Source organism: Lemur catta, chromosome 18 (assembly GCF_020740605.2).
Source record: "Lemur catta isolate mLemCat1 chromosome 18, mLemCat1.pri, whole genome shotgun sequence".
Lineage (NCBI taxonomy): Eukaryota > Metazoa > Chordata > Mammalia > Primates > Lemuridae > Lemur > Lemur catta.
This window is the reverse complement of record NC_059145.1, coordinates 31,373,398-31,395,022: the sequence shown is the minus strand read 5'-3', so window position 1 is coordinate 31,395,022 and position 21,625 is coordinate 31,373,398.

Below are 21,625 nucleotides of genomic sequence, written 5' to 3'. Positions count from 1 at the left end.
AGTAGCATGAACCTGAACAAAAATCAGAGACTCATCAGCTCCAGAGAATAACCTTTTTATCTTCCAAAGACATATACTTTCTAATTTGCTTGCCACTATAAATTTAAAGAGATCCCAATTATTTTTATTTATTCATCCAAGTTAGCCAGCGTAAGCTGGGCTTATTCAAAGTCTCAGAATAAAAAAATCGTATACAAATAAAAGCTGTTGTACAGTCTCTTAGGAATGATAGATTATATTTATCTGTAAAACATACTCTATTTAACTATTATATATGATAGACGTAATGGTAATAGTTCTTATTTTTAGTGTGTTTAGCTTATAAAAGTCTCCTGCATACTCTGTCATTTGACCCTTACAGACTAAATATCTTTATTTTATTGGAGAGGAAGCTGACTCTTAGAAAGGTCACCGTTTTGTCTATTGTTGCATAGTGAGTGGTGAAGCCAGAATTCGTATCCCAACCACTGATCTGATTTTTTTTTTTCTTTTTGAGACAGTATCTCACTCTGTTGCCCAGGCTAGGGTGCAGTGGTATCATCAGAGCACACAGCAACCTCAAATTCTGGGCTCAAGTGATCCTCTTGTCTCAGCCTCACCAGTAGCTGTGACTACAGGTGTGCACCACCATTCCCAGCTAATTTTTTTATTTTTTGTAGAGACAAGGTCTCACTATATTTCTTAGGCTGGTCTCAAACTCTTGGCCTAAAGCAATCCTCCTGCCTCAGCCTGCCAAAGTGTGCTAGGATTATAGGCATGAGACACTGTGCCTGGCCTGATTTGATTCTTATAACAAAGCTTAGGAGGTGCTTGGTACTATCCAATGTTCTGTATCCTCCTGCATAGTTTAATCACCTGGGGAGCTTTTTAAAAATACAGATTCCTGGTCTCACCCTTGTCAGAGATTCTGAGTCATTGGCTCTGAGTCAGGGCCGGAATCTTTATTTTCTAAAAGCTCCCCAGGCTCTTCTAATATGCAGCCAAGGGACTCTCCACTGTAGACTCCTTAGGCAGAGATGAAACAATATGCAATTAGCCACTAATCAAGAGAAGAAGCAATTTAGCTCAAAAAATAGAAAAGAATGATGTCTTTATTTTGCTGTCCCTCCATGTTGTTAGAAAAATCATGGGAGTTTAAAAGTCATTGCATAGAGAGTTAGCTTTTTATTAAGAATTACAGGATGGCAGAGTGTCCAGGCCCCCTCAGGGAGGAAATCTGCCCACTTTGGGCTGGCAGATGGCTCCTTTAATAGCCTGCTACGTGTGGTTGGGAGTTTACCTTCTGATTTTCTTATCCTGACCTATCTCCTTTTGATGATGCAAAAGAATACTAATCAAGATTGAAACTTCTTTTGGTTCATCATAAGAGTTGACCCCAGTCAGTGAATCTCCACTCTTTGTTTAAAGTTTTGAAGTGCAAGGATTTGACTATTCTATTTGTCTTTTCTGTCTAGTCTAGAATCAGGTTGGCCTATCTCCAAGCCTCCAACTGTTTGGCTACTTTTCACACTCTGATGTGGAAAAAGCCATGGAATTCTCTGTTGTATGCATATCAGCATTGTTGAATCATGAAAGGGCTTCTTTGGACTTTAGCAGTGCCTCTTCTTGAAGTCTGTCTATGTGTATTTTTTAACAAGTGCTGCTGCTTGATTATCATGCCTTGTCTCTGCTGCTTTGGACAGACCTCCTCAGAACTCTACTCCTATGTTGTTTGTCTCTATTCGTGTGCACTGCTCTTATATAACTGCCTACATTTTAAATAACTGGCTTTGAGGAGGTGAGAGGCACCCAGGCAAAACTAAGCCCAGTCTTTAGATCCAGACCCATCTGCCTGGGTTGGAGTCACAGTGCTGACACTTATGAGCTGGGTGTTCCAAGCTAAAATGCTTAATCTCTTTGAGCCTCAGTTTCCTCATTTGGTTTGAGAATTAAATAAAATAATTTATGTTAAGTGCCTGGCACACTATGGGTGCTCAATCAGTGTTAAGTCTCTTTCCTTTGTTTTTATAGACGTGATATTCTACTATTTAAATATTATTAATTGCTTAGATAAACCTGACTGTGTTGTCTTCTTTCCTCATTAAATAGGTCTGGTTATCCAAAACAATGCAGTTTATTTGGCTCTGTGTATTCTCTCCAGAAAGCACCCAGAATGTGGACAGCCTTTGAAATTACAAGTAGGCAGCATTAATATTCTAACCTTGTAGATTTGGATTTGAGACTCAGAGGATTTAACTTGCCCGCAGACACACAACCACTGACTGGTAAAGCTGAAATTCCAACCCTGGTTTGTCTGATTCCAAAGATCACTACCTCTTTAGTAGGCATCTTCTGGCTTTTCTGATAAGATATTCATTTGGAGGATAATAAAAGAGATACTTGAACTACAAAGTCCGAGTTATTACCTGCTTTAACAGGTGCCAACCTTTGCATGAAATATTTGGATAGGATGAGGTATGAAAATTTGGGGGCACTGGTGATTTTCGTTCATAATTGTGTATTTGTGTGTGTATTGTCATGGGTGTGTGTCTGAAGAATGAATGTGATTTATAATAACCAATTCACAAAACTCCTCACACTAAGTGGCAGAACTCTGTATGGTCAGAAACTCCAATGAGTCTTTAAATAAGAAACATCTCACAGGAATCAAATGTCAACAAAGCATCTGTGTGACTAATCAAGGAGGTACAAGGCCACACACTTCGTCAACAGGAAGATTCCCTATAGAAAGACATCACTAAAAGAAGTGCTGTATGATTTATTTGCTGTAACCCAATTTCCATCTGTCTCATAAAACGGATTGTGTACACACTGCACTCCAGGCATGTAGCCAGGGCAGAAGCATACCAAGGAGCAGGAAACCTTCTCCTCCCTCGGGCTGTTGGTGACATGCTCTGCTAAGAGCCAGGCAGAGCCAGGGTGGTCCACACGGAAATGCCTTGGGCTACCTCGCTGACATCTCAGACCTCTGGGAGTTTTGCTGGATCATGGGCCTTTGAACAAGCCTCCATAGCAATAATGGGGACCAGGTGGGTTTTGAACATTCTGTTTTTTCCCAGAGACTCCTTTGACTCACATTTGCGGACTCCAGATGGCAATTTTTGCCAGTTCAGGCAAGATGCTGTTCATAGTTGCTTATATTTTTTACATAAATGGAGAATAAGCCAAATAAATGCCTTCTTGCTAAAGTGTGTTAAGTCAAATCAGGTGAAACCAAAACCTTTTCTCATCCTGTAAACACAGTGTACAAAATGTAGGAACTGTTTATGGCCAAGTAAAAACCAATGTGATCCCATAGAACTAAACCATTGAGTAAGAACCACAGAGGGAGAGTCTTGTGAAAACTGAGGGCTATTTTGGGCCGAATATTGGCTTCTCCTTGTTTTTTCTAGGTAACAGAAACCTCATCTATTTTGTTTCTAAAGCTTCTTTGTGTAGGTTACTGTAACATCACCAATAGATTTGAAGAAAGAGATTTTAAGAAACTATTTCTGTAGGAAAATTTCTTCCTTTTGTATCTCTTTTTGTTAGGCAAATGTATCTCATGGAAAGTTAGCACTGAGACACATCTGCTGTGGAGAGGAAGAAGAGGAAGTCAAGGAGAGAATACCTCTGTACAGGGTTACTCTCCCTGGGACCCATAGCATTTCTGTGAGCACACCATGCCCTACCTCTGTGACTTAGGGCAGTTATTTAATGACTCAGAGATTTAATCCCCTCACCCATGAAATGGAAATAATAATACATATCTTATGGGTTTCTCTTGAGGGATGACATAAAATTACGTCCTTACTCCAGCATGCTGAGTAGACAGGGCTCAGTAAATATTACTTATGTCTGAATCTGAATGTCAAAGTGTCATGCTGGAACAGGAGATAGAGGAGGACAATTCTTGCTTTTTGGGGTTGGAATATCTGCTAGGTGAGGAGGGCACTTCTTCATTAAATTACTCAGCAAACCTCACCGAGAGCCCATCATGTGGCAGGCACAGTTCTGGGTGCTGAGGAGAGATAAATAAAAGAACCCCAGCACACACAGAGCTATGGCCTCCCTGGGGAGAGGGACATTCAGCTAAATAAATTGCTATCCAGGGGCTAAGCACAGCAACTGAATCATGTACAAAGTAGAGAGATAACATAAGCAAGGTCAACAGAGTAAGGCTATGGGTTAAATCTATTTTTATAAGCGAAGTCTGATCAGAACACATCCTGCTCATTTGTTTGTGTATTGTCTGCGGCCATTTTTGCCCTTATAGCGACAGAGTTGAGTCGAGTCAGTTCTGCTCTTATGTGATATGTGTGTTCCTAAAAGTCATGACACTATGCAAGATTGTGCAATAAGAACCACGGGGCATAGGGGGAAAATGGCACTGGGGACAACACATCAAACACTTGGCCAGTGGTATATTAAAAAATGGATAAGAACTTGATAAAGATGACAACATAGTCCTACTTGTGCTAAATGGTTAAGAAACATACAAATACTACAACAAATATGGCAGCTGACCCTGAAAAAGACCTGGCATTTGCTTATGGAAGCATGAGTGGGAAGGGCTGCAGCTTGTGAACTATTATGAAGTAGTGGAAGGGGGTTATCTGCACTTCGAGGGAAAGTTGTAACACTGGATGTGCCCCGTGTGGCTTATAGCACCCACGGTGAGCTGAGGTGAATGGCAGATGTTTGAGGTGTGTGTGTGTGTGTGTGTGTGTGTGTGCATGCACATGTGCTTGGGTACACATGCATTTTATATATTCCTACTTGTTTCAGCTGGGTGCAATTTTTGGCTTTTTACCTAGTGTTTCTCGCAGAGGAAATTGTACATAAGCAAACGTGAAATTCATGTTATGCTCATATTGTTACCTAATATATTAATCATATTGGAACAAATTCACATTTTGAAACAAGTGTTACAGCAGAATTGATTATTGTTGCAACGGAGACCCTATGGCCCACAAATCCTAAAATAAATACTATGTGGTCCTTTCCAGAAAATGTTTGCTGATCACTGGCACAGGGGAAGGAGGGTCAACTCTGAGGGATCAGAAGGGTCTCAGAGGGTGTCATGTCTGAACTGTGTTTAGGAGGCTGAAGAGGGGGAGTCTGAGAGGTAATACAAAGGAACAAGAACATTTTGCCTTTTTTTATTATTATTCACTCTCCTGTGCATATGTCTACATTCACTCATCCTCACCTCCTTTCCCAGCAACTTTCAACTTTTATACAGAATAGACCATGATACAATGCACAGCCTTGTAGGTCAGAAAATGCTCCTCTGATTTAGGAGCACTCAAAGTGCTGAAAAAAGTAATTCTCCCATTATCCCCTATCTGGAAATGGCACAGGCCTTGGGCAGTCCCTCCCATATGGAAGAGCAGATGGCCCACTGGAGGGTCCGCAGAGTGGCCCATCAGCAAGGTTATGACGGCACCACATGTTCTTCCCATCTACACCCTCTGTGTGACGTCTGGCCCCATCAGATCTTTTCAGCCCCAATCCCCAAACCACATTGAATTCCTTTCTATTTCCCTCTGAGAGTTATGAAACTGAAGAGAGATATGCAAAACCATTTCAAAGAGATGGGCTGGTTCACAGATCAGCAAAATGAGATGATGTCATTAAAATAATTGACCTCAGGAAAAATAAAAAACAACATGGCAGCAATCAGAAGGAGTTGTGTTAGTCAACCATGAGGAAAAGAAAATGGAGAAAGGACATCTTGGTCCATGTCTTTAAGGCTTCTGTTCTTATCAGAGGAAACACAGGCTTGTCAGACTACCTTAGCCGGAAAACAATCATGTTACATAACTCTCCTTGGTCTCCTTTCATGTTCAATCATTAACTTTTTGATTATGATTTGCCTTAGGGGAAACATGTGATTACTCTAATCCATGTTATTGCTCACAGGAAACAATACACTGACCATCTGGTGTTATACATCAGGCTCTTGTGTGTGGTTAATGAGAGTTTACCCTGAGTGTCAGCTCCACTCTTGAGCTCCAGATTAAATCTGATTTCTGGGTCTGCAAAGTTGAGGACTTGACTGGGCTCCAGAAAATACATCAACATAATGTTCATTCTCTGTGAGCCTCTATAATGCCCACAGCGTTCTTTCCCACTTCTGTACTCTCAATCCCTGCGAAGGTCAAGCCCATTGCATGTGACTTTTATGATCCTCTCTTCTCACTCCCTAGACCATGCTGTTCTCACTGGCCTCTGAAACCCCACAGTGCACTTATAACATTTTACCTTGTGCTATAGTTATTTGCCCATGGGCTATTTATTTGCCTAAACTTGGAACTCTGAAGAGACAGAGTCTTATTTTTCTTTGTGTGCCCCATTGCACCCAGCATAGTAAAGTGCTTAGTGAACTAGCAGCATCCTGAGAGCATTGGTAGGCATAGCAGTTATGATATGTGTGCATGTGTGTGTGTGTGAGAGAGTTGAGAAGTTGCATCTGGAGCAAAGGGATTTTTCTGAGGAAAGACATTCCCAGTTAAAGTGTCATGTGGCATGGAGGAGGAAAGCTGGATGGTCAGGCATAGACTGAGAGCCCACGCTCTGGAGTAAGTGCTCCTATTGTAGGCACTCTCTGAGCACTTTGCATACACCGTCTCCCTTAGTCCTCTTAATGATCCTGTGATGTGGCTGAGGTTCACTCTCCTACTTTTACAGCTGAGGAAACTGAGGCTCGGAGAGATTAAGGAATTTTCTGGACATCAAGTAACTAGTAGCTGGGCTGGCTCTATGCCTCATCCTCTTGACCATGATGCAAAAGCTTCTCTCCACGCCTGGCCTTGGACCAGCTCTGCCTAAAGGGAGGGAGGTTTAATTACAAGTAGGCAATGAGTCACTGGCAGAATAATAAAAATGAAGGGGCTCTTCTGTTCGGATTCCCTGCCCAGTACATTGCCAATGGGCCCTTGTGAGAAGTGTCCTGTAGAGTGACCACTGGCCCTGAACTACACCTGGGTGCCATCCTGCCCAGTTTTCACTTCTATGTAAAGGACCATATTTGTGCAGAGTATTCATTGGGGCTAGTTTTGGAAATAGACCCTGTAGAGCTGTGCCTATGAGTGGTTAGTTTGCAGAGTAGGGAACTCCGTGCCCCAGAATTATCCGTGTGGGACGATCGTGCTCAGGTTTCAAGAATGCTTGGCCAGAAGAGTATGTGGGTGAGGGAGGGTGAACCATGGTGAACTATGTGATCTCATTTTCAAATGATTTAAAAGATCTAAGGGCCTTTGATTCTTCCATTTTTTTTCTTATAAAAAGCTATAATGAAAGTACTGCTGTTAAGTGTCATGTGATGGAAAGATACCTGGACAACTGTCCAGAGGTGGGCTGGTCCTGCTCAGCTGGCTGTGACTCACCAGGCGATTGGGGGGAGGGGATTGTGCTCCAGTCAGTAGGTTCTTTCCTTCAGTCTTCTTGTCTGCAATTCAGATAAGCTGCCTTTTTTATCTGACAAGGTATCTTTGGAGGAGAGAATCAGATCATAAATGTGAATAATGTGATTTGAAAAAGTAGTAAAAAGGCACCATGGCACATTCTACATCTTATTTAAGGAGGACAATTTAAATTTTTTTTAATTAAATATCTATTTATTTTTCTACTTATTTTCTTATTTGTGTATATTCATGGGGTGCAAGTGCAAGTTTGCTACATTGATACGTTGCATTGTGGTGAAGTCAGACTCTTCAGTACATACATCACGGAGCAATGCACCTGTACTGACCGAGCAACCTCCCATCATCCACCCCCTCCCCGAGAGCCTCCCCTGTCCATCATTCCCCACTCTCTGTCCATGTGTACACATTATTTAGTTCCCACTTAAGAGAACATGCAGTATTTCTCTTTCTGTGTCTGAATTTTTTTACTTAAAATAATGGTCTCCAGTTCCATTCATGTTGCCACAAAAGATATTTCATTCTTTCTTATGGATGAATAGTATTCCCTTGCGTATATATAATGCATTTTCTTTATCCAATCCTTCATTGATGGACACTTAAGATGATTTCATACCTTTACTGCTGTGAATAGTGCTGCAATAAGCATATGAGTGCAGGTATCTTTTTAATACATTGATTTCTTTTCCTTTGGGTAGATATCCAGTAGTGGGATTGCTGGATCATACTGTAGTTCTATTTTTAGTTCTTTGGGAAATCTCCATACTGTTTTCCATAGAAGTTGTACTAATTTAAATTCCCACTAAGAGTGTATGAGTTCCCTTTTCTCTGCATCCTCGCCAACATCTGTTATTTTTTGTCTTTTTAATAATAGCCATTCTGATTGTTGTAAGATGATATCTAACTGTGATTTAATTTGCATTTCTCTGATGATTAGTGATGCTGAACACTTTTTCGTGTGCTTTTTGGCCATTTGTTTGTCTTCTTTTAAGAAATGTCTATTCATGTCCTTTGCCTACTTTTTAATGAAGTTAACTGTTTTTTTTTTTATTGTTGTAGAATTGAGCTCCTTGTAAATTCTGGATATTAGTTCCTCATTGGATGAATAGTTTGCAAATATTTTCTACCATTCTGCAGGTTATCTGTTCACTCTGTTGATTCTTTCTTTTGCTGTGTAGAAGCTTTGTAGTTTAATAAAGTTCTATTTGTCTATTTTTGTGTTTGTTGCCTGTGCTTTTGAGGTCTTAGTCATGAATTCTTTGCCTAGACCAGTGTCCAGAAGAGTTTTCCTAGGTTTTCTTCTATTATTTTTAAAGTTTCAGGTCTTACACTCATGTCTTTAATCCATCTTAAATTCATTATTGTATATGGTAAGAGATGGGGTCTAGTTTCACTCTCTAATTTTGGCAATCCAATTTTCCCAGCACCACTTATTGAAAAGGGTATCCTTTCTGGAGTGGGTGGTTTTTAAAAGCTGTTCCTATTGCATGACTTGAAGGTCATTAGGTGTCAAAATGGCTTAACGGTTCCAGTTGGTATATGTTTCACATTCAGTTAGAAAACCCTCTTCCTTTCTTTCTTTTTTTTCTTAATGCCTTTGGCAGGCTGAATAATGGCCCCCAAAGATGCTCACATGCTGATCCCTGAAACCTATGAATACATCACTTTACATGGCAAATGGGACTTGACAGATGTGACAAATTAATGATCTCAAAATGGGGAGATTATTCTGGGTTTTCCAGGTGGGCTCAGTGTAATTACAAGGGTTCTTAAAAGAGGGAGGTAAGAAGGTCAATGGTGGAAGAAGGAGATGGGACAAAGGAAGCGAAGGTTGGAGTGCCCTGCTTTGAAGATGAAGGGAGGGACCACGAGCCAAGGAATGCAGGTGGCTGCTAGAAAATGGAAAAAACATGGAAGCAGATTCTCCCCTGGAGCCTCCAGGAGGAGTGTGGCTCTTCCAATACCTTGATTTAACTTCTGACCTTGAGAACTGTAAGAGAATAAATTTGTGTTGTTTTAAGCCACTAAGTTTGTGGTAATTTGTTACAGCAGCAATAGGAAACTAACAGAACTCCTTCCCTTCCTCCTTCCCTCCCTTCCTTCCTCCCTCAGTCCCTCCCTTCTTTTCTTCCTCTTCTCCCTTCTCCTCTTTCTCTCCCCCTGTGTCCACTCTTTCTCTCTCCCTCCCTCAGCCACCTCCTCCCTTCTTTTTTCCCTTTCCCTTCCCATCTTCTCCCTGTTTCATTTCCTCTTCCCTTTTGGGAGTAAACAAACCAAGTCGCAGTCAGTAGAAGACTTGATGATTTAATAGTGATGGTTTTTTGGTTTATGTTATTTTAAAGTTTTCTGCTGATTATTACGAGCTCTGGTGAAGAGATTAATTCAGTTACGGTGATTTGTTTCCTTGTCTTGACTTCATAAAAATCACAGGGATACAATAATATAGTTATACATCCCCTGGGCTCGAAAACGCCCAGTAATTACAAGTGATTCACGAGAACAGCTTAACTTGTAAGGGATTGTATTGTGCTCCATAGTAAGCAGTCATTTATTAAGTTTTAAAAATGCCTTTAGAAAGGATGTAATGGGATCATCAATTAAAAGTATGTTTGGAAAAAACTCCGGGGCTGTCAGTAATAATTCTTCTTCGTCCAAACCCTTCTTTTCAAAGCTGCCAACTGGTGTGTGGCTGCGGAGTGCCTGCCCTCCTTCCTAATGTTTCCTGAGGCTGCCGGTGCTGCCTGAGAACCGTGCAGCCTCACTCGGTGCCAAGAGTGGTTCAGATCGCCAGGCCTTCCAGGGCCGAGGGACCGTGGTTCTCCTTCACAGCTCGGTCATCCATCATTTGATTAGAGCCAGGTTACTGAGCTGACACATCCTGGCTTGGGCGCCTGATGCCGCTGTAGAGACATGCCGGCCAGGCTTCCTCAGGCAGTCAGTTTGCTGTCCACCTTACTAATGCTCAGCCCTGCCACTCACAGATGGCCGAGAGTGACCTTCCAGGGGAACTCAGCCCTTTTGTGGCAACTGGTGCTTCCAACACATGACTTGGTGCGGTCCAGAATGGGCCTTTACCTTCCAGGCACGTTAGGTGGGCTGCTTTCCCCTCTTCCTTGTGCAGAGCAAAACGTGAAAAGCAGATGCTCCATGCTTCCTTTCCTGGTGACATGCCATCCCTTTCCTTTCTCCAGACTTGGTTTACAGCTGCTGTCCTTCCTTCTTACCTCCTGGAAGAGACTACGGCTAGACCAGGACCTGCCCTGCTGGGTGCTCTGGCCTCCCCTGCCTCCTGTTGCCGGTGCTGGCCTGGGAGGCAGCTTGCTTCTCACAGCCAGTTCTTCCTTCCACGTGCTGTGTCCTGTGGTTTCCCCAGGGACCTTGCTGCTCTCCGTCTGCTGCCTGGTCACACAGCCCCTTCCCTGCCTTTTCACTGCTTACCCATGCACTTGCCCCATGGCCTCTTTTCCTTTCTCCTCTCCCCTTTATAATAGATCCATCCCTTCCATCTTGAAACACTCTTTCACTCTTTGCACTTGGTATGCATTTGCTGATCTCTGTCTCTCTATCCACATCCAAATGCCTTCATTTCCCTGTCTCTTATTTCCTCCAAAGTCCTTGCAGTCTGGCTCTATCCTCAGTATTCCACCAAACACTGCAGTCAGTTGGTCTCTCTTTCTCTCTCTCTTTCCTCTTAGACAAAGTCTCTGCTGTTTCCAGAGCTATTCTGCTTAGTTCATGCTGTATTGAACACTGTAGATACCACTCCCCTCCACAATTTAAAACTCATATTTCACCTAGTTTTTAGGTTCTGTGTCCTCAAAATCCTCCATACTCTCTCATCCCTATTGACTTTTATTTGAAATGCTTATAATTTAGCCCATATTTTCAATGACTACTACCATTTGTTCTACACTCTCTACATCATGCCATCTCTTACCAGGCCCCAACAGACATACTGCATTTTAGTCATTCTGGTTCCTGCACCCTACTCTCATATACAATGCTTATTTTTACCTTACTGACTTTGCCCATAAGTTTATTCATTAAGAAATATTCATTGAGCACTTGCTATGTGCTCGATAGGGGTAGGGATACAATGGTGAGTGTAAAGCAAATGGATTCCTGCCTTCATGGAGCTTATAGTCTGTTAGGGAAGAACAATGTTAGAAAATAATCACACAAATAAGAGCCAAATTTGCAAATATGTTAAGGGCTTTGAAGGAGAGGAACATGGTATTTTGAGAGAATATCATGGGTGGGGCAGGGATGGTGGCATGAGGGGTCTAATTAGGAAGGGAAACTTGAGTTGAAATCTGAAGTTTGGATAGATGTGAACTATCACTCAAGGGGTGAGTGAAGAGCTTTATGAGCAGCAGAAACAGCATGTGCAAAGTCCCTGTGGCAAAAGAGACCATGGAACTTGGTGTCAGAAAAAAGCTAGAGGTGGGGTGAGACCTGAACATGCAGGGTTTGCAGACCACCCTAATAAGGAGGGATTTTAAAGGAACTGTAGGAGGGGAGCATGGTCAGATTGGTCTTTTGAAAAGATCCTGTTTATGTAGCCTGCTTTTACATAGCCAATTCCCTTTCATGGATTACACACTTTTGAGATGTGCCAGGGAAGAGGGCTGGTTCGATTAGTCCAGTCTGGGGAGAGTTTTCAGTGAAATGGAGAAGGCCCCTGGGAATAGGCCTAACAGATGTTATCAGCAAGGCAGGAGGGGGGAGAACTTCGGTTTAACCAGATTTCTCTGAGGACCTGTCTTTGAGTCCACTTCTTTGGCTGAGTCACATCGCCCCGATGCCATCCTCGAGAGCAACAGCTGGCACTGAGAGGAGGAGGTGGCGGTAGCTGTGTGCAGGTTGCTGTGGGTAATTGGAGGTAAAAAAGGAAAAGTGGCTCTCCTAATTGCATTCTAAATTACAGCCATTGTTCAATTCATTTCTTAAAAGTACTTGATGCATTCAAAAAGAAAAGTTCTTTCTAGAGTAGGGGGTCGTGGGGAGCAGAAGGAGGGATGGATGCACTTACACTCCTATCTCCTTACTCAAGGTGTTGTAAGTGCAGATTTGAGTGGCTTGCTCAATTATTTTCATGGTGTGCATGCTAATGGTAATAAACTTGGAAAACTGAAACACATGAGTCTACCGTAATTGTTTTCTAGATAGTGTAATAATTCATGATAATTGCTTGCAAAGCATTTTCCCCCTCCTTGTCTACAGGGGTAAATACATTAAAGCCACGTTCTTGTATACTATTTTACAATCTATTAGCATAATAACCCATTGTAAAATAAGCCCCGCTGCTGTGGGAAAGTGTGTGATATTGGTCCATTAGACACCTTTATCTTATATACAAGCAAATAATGGCACTATTTATGGGCATGATGTTAGCTTTGCACATGCTTGTTACCAACTGATAGATTCAGAGCATGAAGTACTGTTTGATAAAAGTTATCCAGCACTAAAAATCCACCATGACTCTAGCCTCTTGCTTACTTGGAAATTGCTTTTAGCCGCATGTGAATGGGAAAGTCATCTTGATAAATTCAGCTGCAAGCCAAGTTATAACCAATGTTCACAGAATGTAATCAAATTAGATCTTAAAGCCCTAAATTTCATCATTAGCATGTATTATTTTTTTCTCAAACCTTGTAATTAAATAGCATATTAGGAATAGATAATTTTTTCCCTTTTATACATTTATTAGGTATCTGGGGTTAAATTTAGAGCTCTGTTATGATACACATCTGCTTATTCTTAAATTAGGATGGCTTTAATGATACCTGAAGCATTAGAAAAGTAGTTGGTTAACACATTATGTTTACCCATCACTGTTATAATCTGAGAGTTGTATAATTAGCCAAATTATACAGAGGGAAATTAGACACTCATTATTTACTTTTCTTGGACATTCTGTGGGTTTGTGCAAAAATTTTCACTACACTCATAAGACTAATTCTTCTTGATGTTTACATCTGGTTTTCCACAAGTCAAAGCTTTCAAAGAAATGCTATTTTCTTACTCCCCGCTAGCAATAAGCAATCCGTGGCGTCGTGGTTACTTTAGTAGCTATTGTTGTGGAGAATGGAGGCTGCAAGGGCTGCACACAGAGGCAGGACAGTGGGTTCTATGACTTCTGAGACACAGAGAGCCCCCTTTTGTGCCAGGTGGACTGGTCTGGATCTCTGGGCAGGGTCTGGTCTAGGCCAACTGGTTTCCTCCTGTTTTACTCATCCTTCTTCCCGACTCAAACAGGTTTGGCCTAACAAATTCCCAGGAAGCTGGTAGCTCAGTGGTTCTCAACTCTGGCTGCATGTCAGAATCAGCCAGGGAGCTCTGAAAATTACAGATGTCTGGGCCCACCCCCGGAGACCCCAATGCAGTGTGCCACGAGAATTGCGCTGACTGCAGGAGCTCAAACCGGTAGAAGATAAGAGCAGCAGGAGATGCTGTCCCACTCCTGGCCCCAGAGCCATGCCTGCCAGGAATTTGGGATTGCAACATGCTTTTCCATTGAGCAGAGATTCACCTTCTACTGGAAGCTGTTCCTGATCGATCAAACCTGACATACAAAATGAAGCAAATATGTCATCCCTGGCTTAAGGTGTTCCTTTATAGGTACTGGAGATAGAGAGTTCACTCATTCCTTTGACAGATATTTACTGAACATATACTTGCTGGGTGCCAGGCACTCCTGTAGAGTCTAGGGCTATAATAGTAAAGGCAACAGGCATTTTTTGGAACCTAGTGCAGGAAATGAAAAAAAGAGAAATAAAGGAAAATGCATACAATATAGCAAATCATTTCCTAGGGAGGAAGCAGTCATGAAGCAAAGATAGAGAAATGGTAACTTCCAAGTTTTGCAAAGACTCGCTCACAGAAGTAGAGCCCTGGTTGTTGGAAAAGACTCTGATATGAGCCAACCCAACCCCAGGAAATCACTCTGGACAGCCAGGAGGGGTCCTGTCTCTTTCATCTTGCCTTTTCATCCTGCTCGTGACATGAAGATGTTGGTATAAGTTGCTGTCCCTGGAACTGACCCTTTGCCATGGCCACCTGATGGCTTCTGTAGACATTGGTGGTCTTCATGCCTGGGGTCTCCCATGTCCCCACCTGCTCAGTGGCCTGCTGGTTTTCAACTCTCTCTTCATAGCAGCCACCTGAAAAAGACCCTCAAATTATAAAATGGCCCCTTCTTTTCATTATTCCTTTGTCTGTAGCCCCCAACAGAGTGGAGGTCCCAAAACTCGGCAAGGATTCTCCCTAGGACACAGGCTGTAGATGGGAGTAAAATCATAATGACTTCAAAGACTTCCTTTCCACTCCTGCAAGGGAAGCCATTGGTGCCAAATTGTTGACACTGCCTCATTCTGTCTGCCACATTGAATAAATATATTTAAAATGGGATTAGTTTGGGAGTCCTTGGCTTGGTTTATAATACATTTCTATTCAGATATATGCTGCTACTGTTTATCTCCCGAGAATAAATATTAAAATTGCATTTGAGCCTCATATCAAATTTATATTCATGCTATTACAATTTTATTTCTGTCGAGTGATAGTCACTTTTCAGACATAAGGCAGAAATAAGAGCACGTAGGCAAATAAAAATAGTTATTATTATTTCATTTTCTCCTGATTGTCTCCTTAAGATGTGACTCTGGGCCTATTCTTTTTCTCACTTACAATCTATATAATAAATATTGGGGAGATGAGTATGAGCTCCTTGGTTCTCACGTGCATCTAGGTGAGCAGTTTCTATTAATAGAGTTTTTCCCAGTACTTGAGACCCAGACAGACAGAAGCAGTGAGTCCTTTGTCATCCACAGTTGTTGGGTGTCCACTTGGTGTCAAAGACCCACAGTTGGCAGCACATGGCTTTGGGGTTGTATTCCCAGTGGTAGGAATGGTTACTACCAACATTCACTCATTTTCTAACTAGTTGTTCTCACCACTAGTGGCCAGTGAAGTTAAGAGTCCAGCTTTGTGTCCAAAACTTTGCTCTGACCTGGTCTTCACACTGTTCTTTGATACTGTTCTGCAACATCACATTTCAGCCTGTAGCAGCAATAAAAATAATAATAATAATAATAAATGTGATGACTAGACGTTATCATTTTAGAAACCTTGATTGTAGAACTGGTGTGGGGAGATGTGATATAATTATGAATTACTAGCAAGATTCTTTCTGTAAGAAGTCACACTGTCTTTAACTTTGGAAGAATTCAGTGATATAATCATAAGTTTTTTTGTTGTTGTTGTTTGTTTTTTGCTCTACCAAATTGGATATTAATGATTTTTAAATTAGATTTACATTTTCTTCATTACTGCTGATGTTGAACATGTTCAATGGTATAATTTGGGACAGCATAGTATTATAGTCCAAAGACCTGCATCTCCCTAAAGGGTGACTTTTAAGGTTTTTTTTTAAATTATTATTTAATGCAAGTAGTTTAGTTAGAATAATGCCAAAAGAAATAATAATTCTTGCCTTTAGTGGGCTACTTGACAGTCTCTTAAGGATAATATTATTGAAAAATGAGAATTATCACAGCTACCACATAGTGCATCTCTACACAGGTACAAGTCTACACATATTACTTCGTTTTATTCTCACAGCAAACCTATTAGGTAGTTACTATTGTTGTACCCATTTTACAGATGGGAAAACTGAGGCTTAGAGAAGTTAAGTAACATGTTCGACATTATCTCAGTGACTCAGTGGTGGAACTGAGATTCAGACACAGATTGATATCATTGCCAGCACAGTGTTCTCACTTCATCCTTTATTCCCGTCATCCTTTATTCCCTGCAGAGAAGATTTTTTAAAATGTGGAAGATAAAGTTAATATAATTTTTTAGCTATTTCATCAACTGTACCTGAAGGACAATAAGAGAAGCGTTAGGTTTCAGTTTTGGCTTAATCACCTACTACTTCTGTGTTCTCAAACAAGCAGTTTCTTAGTTTGGGGTCTTAATATCTTCATCTAAAAAATGGGGCTAATGATTCCCAGCTTGAATGAGATGATGGGAAAGCATTTTATAATTTAACATACTCTGTGAGTGGAATTCATCAGCATGCTGCAAATCCTCTCCTTGGTTCTGTCTTACTCAATGTTTTCATTATCTTGAAGACATGTAGGCCATAATCAATACATTTGTAAATGACACGGGCCTGGGAAGCATAACTAATTTGTTGAGTCAGGTAATCAGGTCACCAAATGGTATCTGTAGGCTGTAAGCAATTAAGACAGTCAAGATAAAATTCAACCACTTTAGAAATCACATGAAAAACAATAGTATTCAGTTTATCCCAAACTAATGCCTAACATTAATTGCGCACTTACTATGTACCAGGTGCTATTTTCAGGTCTTTACATATGTTATCATATAATTCTCTCAGCGACTGTTTGGGGTAAGCACTGTGCATAGTCTCACTTTACAGGAAAGAAAACTGAGTTACAAAGACACTTTTTTTGCCCAAAGACATAGAGCTAGTAAAGGGAGGAGATAGCATGTGAGTCCAGGCAACTGGGCTCTTTATCTCTGCATCATACTGCACTGTTCAAAAAGCTAACACAGTTTTTGGCCATGTCAATAGGAATGTTACATATAGGTGAGAATTATTAACAGTCTCAACCAACATCTTCATGAATGTTCCACATATTTTAAATAATTATGTCCATCCATTGAGGGACCTTGACAAACCAGAGAGAAAACAGAAAAGGGCCATTGGGGTAATATTAAATACCATCTAAAGAATGTTTGGGGGAACATGGAAATGTTGAGATTGGAAAAGAGGAGATATGGTGAGACAACCGCCTTCAAATATTTATCATACGGAAGTTAGAATTTAACTCTTCCATGAACTCCAGAGAGCAGATCCAAGCATAGGAATGGACATTAGAGGAAGGCAGTTTCTCTTCAATGTAAGTAAGACCTGACTGAAGATGAAGTCAGCCTACTAGTTGAATGGGCCTTTGCCAAAAAGTGAGCGTCCAGTCACAGGAAGTATTCAAGCTGAGAATGCTTGTGTGGCTCTCCACCAGGAGACTTGAGCTGCTGAGGATTTCTACATTGGTGGGAAAATCCACTGAATGACTTCTAATGTCCTTTCTATCTTTCACATTATACTACTCCATTCATCAGGTATTGTGTCACCTGCTTCATCCTTAAACATAGACATTTCTCTTTGGGGTAACTCCAAAGGGTTAATGATGAACTGGGTTTAAAATTTGTATGTTTCAGTGATGAAGCAGCCATAGCTTATCCTGGCAGAAGTGAACCCCTGAACCAAGCAGGCTCAATCAGATTCTCTCTCTTGTGATTTGGTATGGGTGGTCTTTCTGGAGCTGAGAGATACTGGAGCTGTGGAGCTGGGACAGCCATGTTCATGCTGTATTGGGGAAACTGAAAACACCAATTGGCAAATAGAAAGATAAAGCAAATACAAATTCAGGATGCAGAAATAAAAAATCACATGATCCAAGGGAAAGAGAGAAAGTGAGAGATGATAAGTTTGGCAATTTTGGTTCACATTAGCTTGTGAATTCTGAATTCACAAATACTCTTCCCCAAGCCTGGCTGGACTTCCTGCCTCTGGGTTGGAGGAGACACCACTGGATTCTCCTAGTTAGTTCTAATTATTTTGCTCAAACCAGTCTAAATAGGTTTCTATAATTTGCCACCCAAAATTCTTAACTTTGGACAATTCTTTTTAGATAGGTGACTCTTCTTTCTTTGCATCAAAAACTTACTTTCATGGTCTTCAATTGGCCACTTAATAGTGACAAGTCATTCCAGGTACACATTTTCCCCCAAGATATAATGGTTATAATTAAGTGATTCAAAAGTACTTTAGTGCAGAAGGGCCAGGGCTATCCAAATGTCAAACTAAATTATAAAGTGAGCAGAACTGAAATGCCACCGGATGTAACCATCCATAATTTATGAGTAGCAGGATCAGATCCGTCCATAAAATGAGCTGGAATAATTTTCTCCATGGTTTCATATGTTTTTATTAAAAGATATATCTCTGTAACAGTGAAACACTGAACATTAATAATGCTGCAAAAGAGTGAAGCATTCTTACCATGTATGCCTTGGACCCCATGTTTTTGATCACGTATTGGTGGAAATGTCTTTAGTTAAGGCACTACTTTATGGACCTTTGAGAATCTGAGCCATGAATATTTTAGGTGGGACATTGGTTCTCAGGAGGACCCCATCCTGCTGTTTTTAGGTGGAAGAAATCTCATGTGCCTTAGACACATGAGCCTAAGAGAAATCCTCATAGGCTCTGGAGCAGCCCCCTGCAGCCAAGTATAAATCCAAACTTGAGATCATTTGGAATGGGCCTACATGACAGCAACATTTGCAATCATGTCACTGAAAATGTTTGTTTTGCTGGGTCTACATGGCAAATAGGATACAGATCAGTGAGCAAAGAAATGGTTTGCTGAGTAGGCTGGACGTGGCTGATGAAATGTTTGCTGGCAGCACGTACCATGAGTCTTGCTTCTGCATGCCGTCTAGGGGAGTCGCCACGCTGGCTGACAGCATTTCCAGTCTCAGCATTTATGAGAAACGAGCTGAAGTATTTGTCATCATTAAGACTCTAGATTGTTTTCTAGGGGTGTTAAACCTTCCAATAATACTGTAGCTCAGGGAATTTGACCCACATCCCTCTCAAAGTTTGGATCAGATGCAGGGCAGCTGTCCTTGACATTTATGGAATAGATATGTTCCAGGGAGCTGCCAGTAGAGTGCATTGTGTAAAGTAAATCACATTTCCCCATTGATTGACTGTAAAATGAGAGATGTATACTTTGGAAAGAAATAGGCTAAACGTTTGGTGGGAAGATAGCGTAGGTGGAATCTCTTGGTGGATTCCTCTGAACACTATCACTGATGAATATCTTTGGAAGATAGTAGTTCATTCTTAGTGCCTTAATATTTTTCTATGCAATTTCCCTGCACAAGGGCCTGTCCCTAACCACTGGACTTTGGCTCTGTATGCCATGTAATATAGGATTCCCTTCTGAGCTAGGAATCTCTGTATGCTATACTCATGCCTTTAAACCCCTCTTTTCTCCTTCAATCTACTATACTCATGATTTTAGTCCTTTCTTATTTATATCCTTTAACCAAACTGGGCCATAACAACATACACCAGTTCAAGTCTCCAAAAATGTCATAGTTGTGATAATAGGGTAAGAGTTGGGAACCCCACTGGGTATTGAAGATACTATTGTTTTAAAATCGAGGAACAACACAAGAAAATAATACCCAAGAGATGCAGTGACAATTGACTGAATAAATCTCCTAGATTATTATAGAATTATGCATATTCATAAGATATTGTGAATGAGCTGAGGAAAAATAAGTTAGAATCCACTCAAATAACAGTTTTCCCTTCACAAAATTACATAAAACCATGTTTACTTTTCAACAAGTTGTTTTGAGTCTAGGTAAACATGAGTTATTAATTGCCCTGTGATTAGTGAAATTTTTCTTTTAATCATGGTTGATTGGGAAGGAGAGGGAAGTTGACCTGTTGAAGTTTGTGCTTGAAGCTTCTGTTTGGTTAGTAGCAGCAAGCACAACATTTCTTTGCCTGTGAGGGAAAGGGAATATTTTGAGAAGTGAGAAAAAATAATTTTTGATGTTAACTAGATTCCTCAGAGCTATAATACCTAGGTTTTGCTTGTTTTTCTGAATTTTAATAAGTGATATTGGAGTCTGTTCAATTTCTCAATTTTCATTATATACATCTGGTGAAAATGATAAAATTTCTATAGTTGCGGAGACTTAGCATTTCATAAATTTAGTTACACTTGTTATGATGTACCTAGCTGTTCCATGAATCCAGTTCTACTGGGGGTTATGTCATGTCCTATCTGTGTTTAATGAGGTAGAGTGCATTTATCAGAGTGGAAAACCTCTATTGCAATGCTCATCTTGGTCCCCCTGACATCCCTGTGACAAAGAGGTCCTTGCCACCACACTGTGCTTACTTCTCTAACAACTGCCATTGCTTACATTTATTCAGGGCTCCCCCTGGGCCAGATACTGTGTTAAATGCGTTACTTGCATTATCTCAATCAATTCTCTAACCAACTTACTGCCATGTCACAGATGGGGGAACCAAGGCTCGACAGTTGAATTATTAATAACACACTCAAGCCCACACAGCTAGCACTAAGTAGCCAAGCCAGAACTTCAAACCAGGTGAGGCCCTGCCAGGGCCCATGCTTACACTCACTTTCTCAACTGTCTCCTTCTCTGGTTGCCATTTCATTTACAACCACTCTATTGAGGTCTGATCAACCCAAAAGCTGTGTATTTAATGTATGCAGTCTGATGAATTTGGAGATAAATACAGTTGGCCCTCTGTATCCATGGATTCCTCATCTGTGGACGCAACCAACCACTGATCAAAAATATTTGAAAAAAATTTCATCTGTACTTAACATGTACAGATTTTTTTCTTGTCATTATTCCCTAGACAATACAGTATGACACCTATTTATATAACATTTACACTGTATTAGGTATTAGAAGTAATAGAGATGATTTAAAGTATACTGGAGAATATACATAGGTTATATGCAAAGACTATGCCATTTTATATTAGGGACTTGAATTTTTGTATCCACGGGAGGTCCTGGAACAAAGCCCCCATGGATACTGAGGGATGACCATATCCATCCATGAAGCCATTACCACAATCTGTGCCATAAACATGTCTATCACCTCCAAAAATGTCCTCCCAGCCTCCTTATTTATTCTTATCATTTTTATGGGTGATATGAACATGTAACATAAGACCTACCCTTTTAGAACATTTTTAAGTATACCATACAGTATTGTTAACTGTAGGCACTATGCTATAGATCTCTAGGACTTACTCATCTCATATAACTGAAACATTGTACCCCTTGACTAATACTTTTCATTTTCCTTCTCCCAGCTCCTGGAAACTGCCATTCCATTCTCTGTTTCTATGAGTTTGATTATCTTAGATTCATCATAGAAATGGTGTCTGCAGTATTTGTCCTTTTGTGTCTGGCTTATTTCACTTAGCATGATGTCATCCATGTTCATCCGTATTGTCACAATGGCAGGACCTCCTTTTTAAAAATGATTAATACTTATTGCATGTATATACCACATTTTCTTTTCTTTTCTTTCTTTTCTTTTTTTTTTTTTTGAGA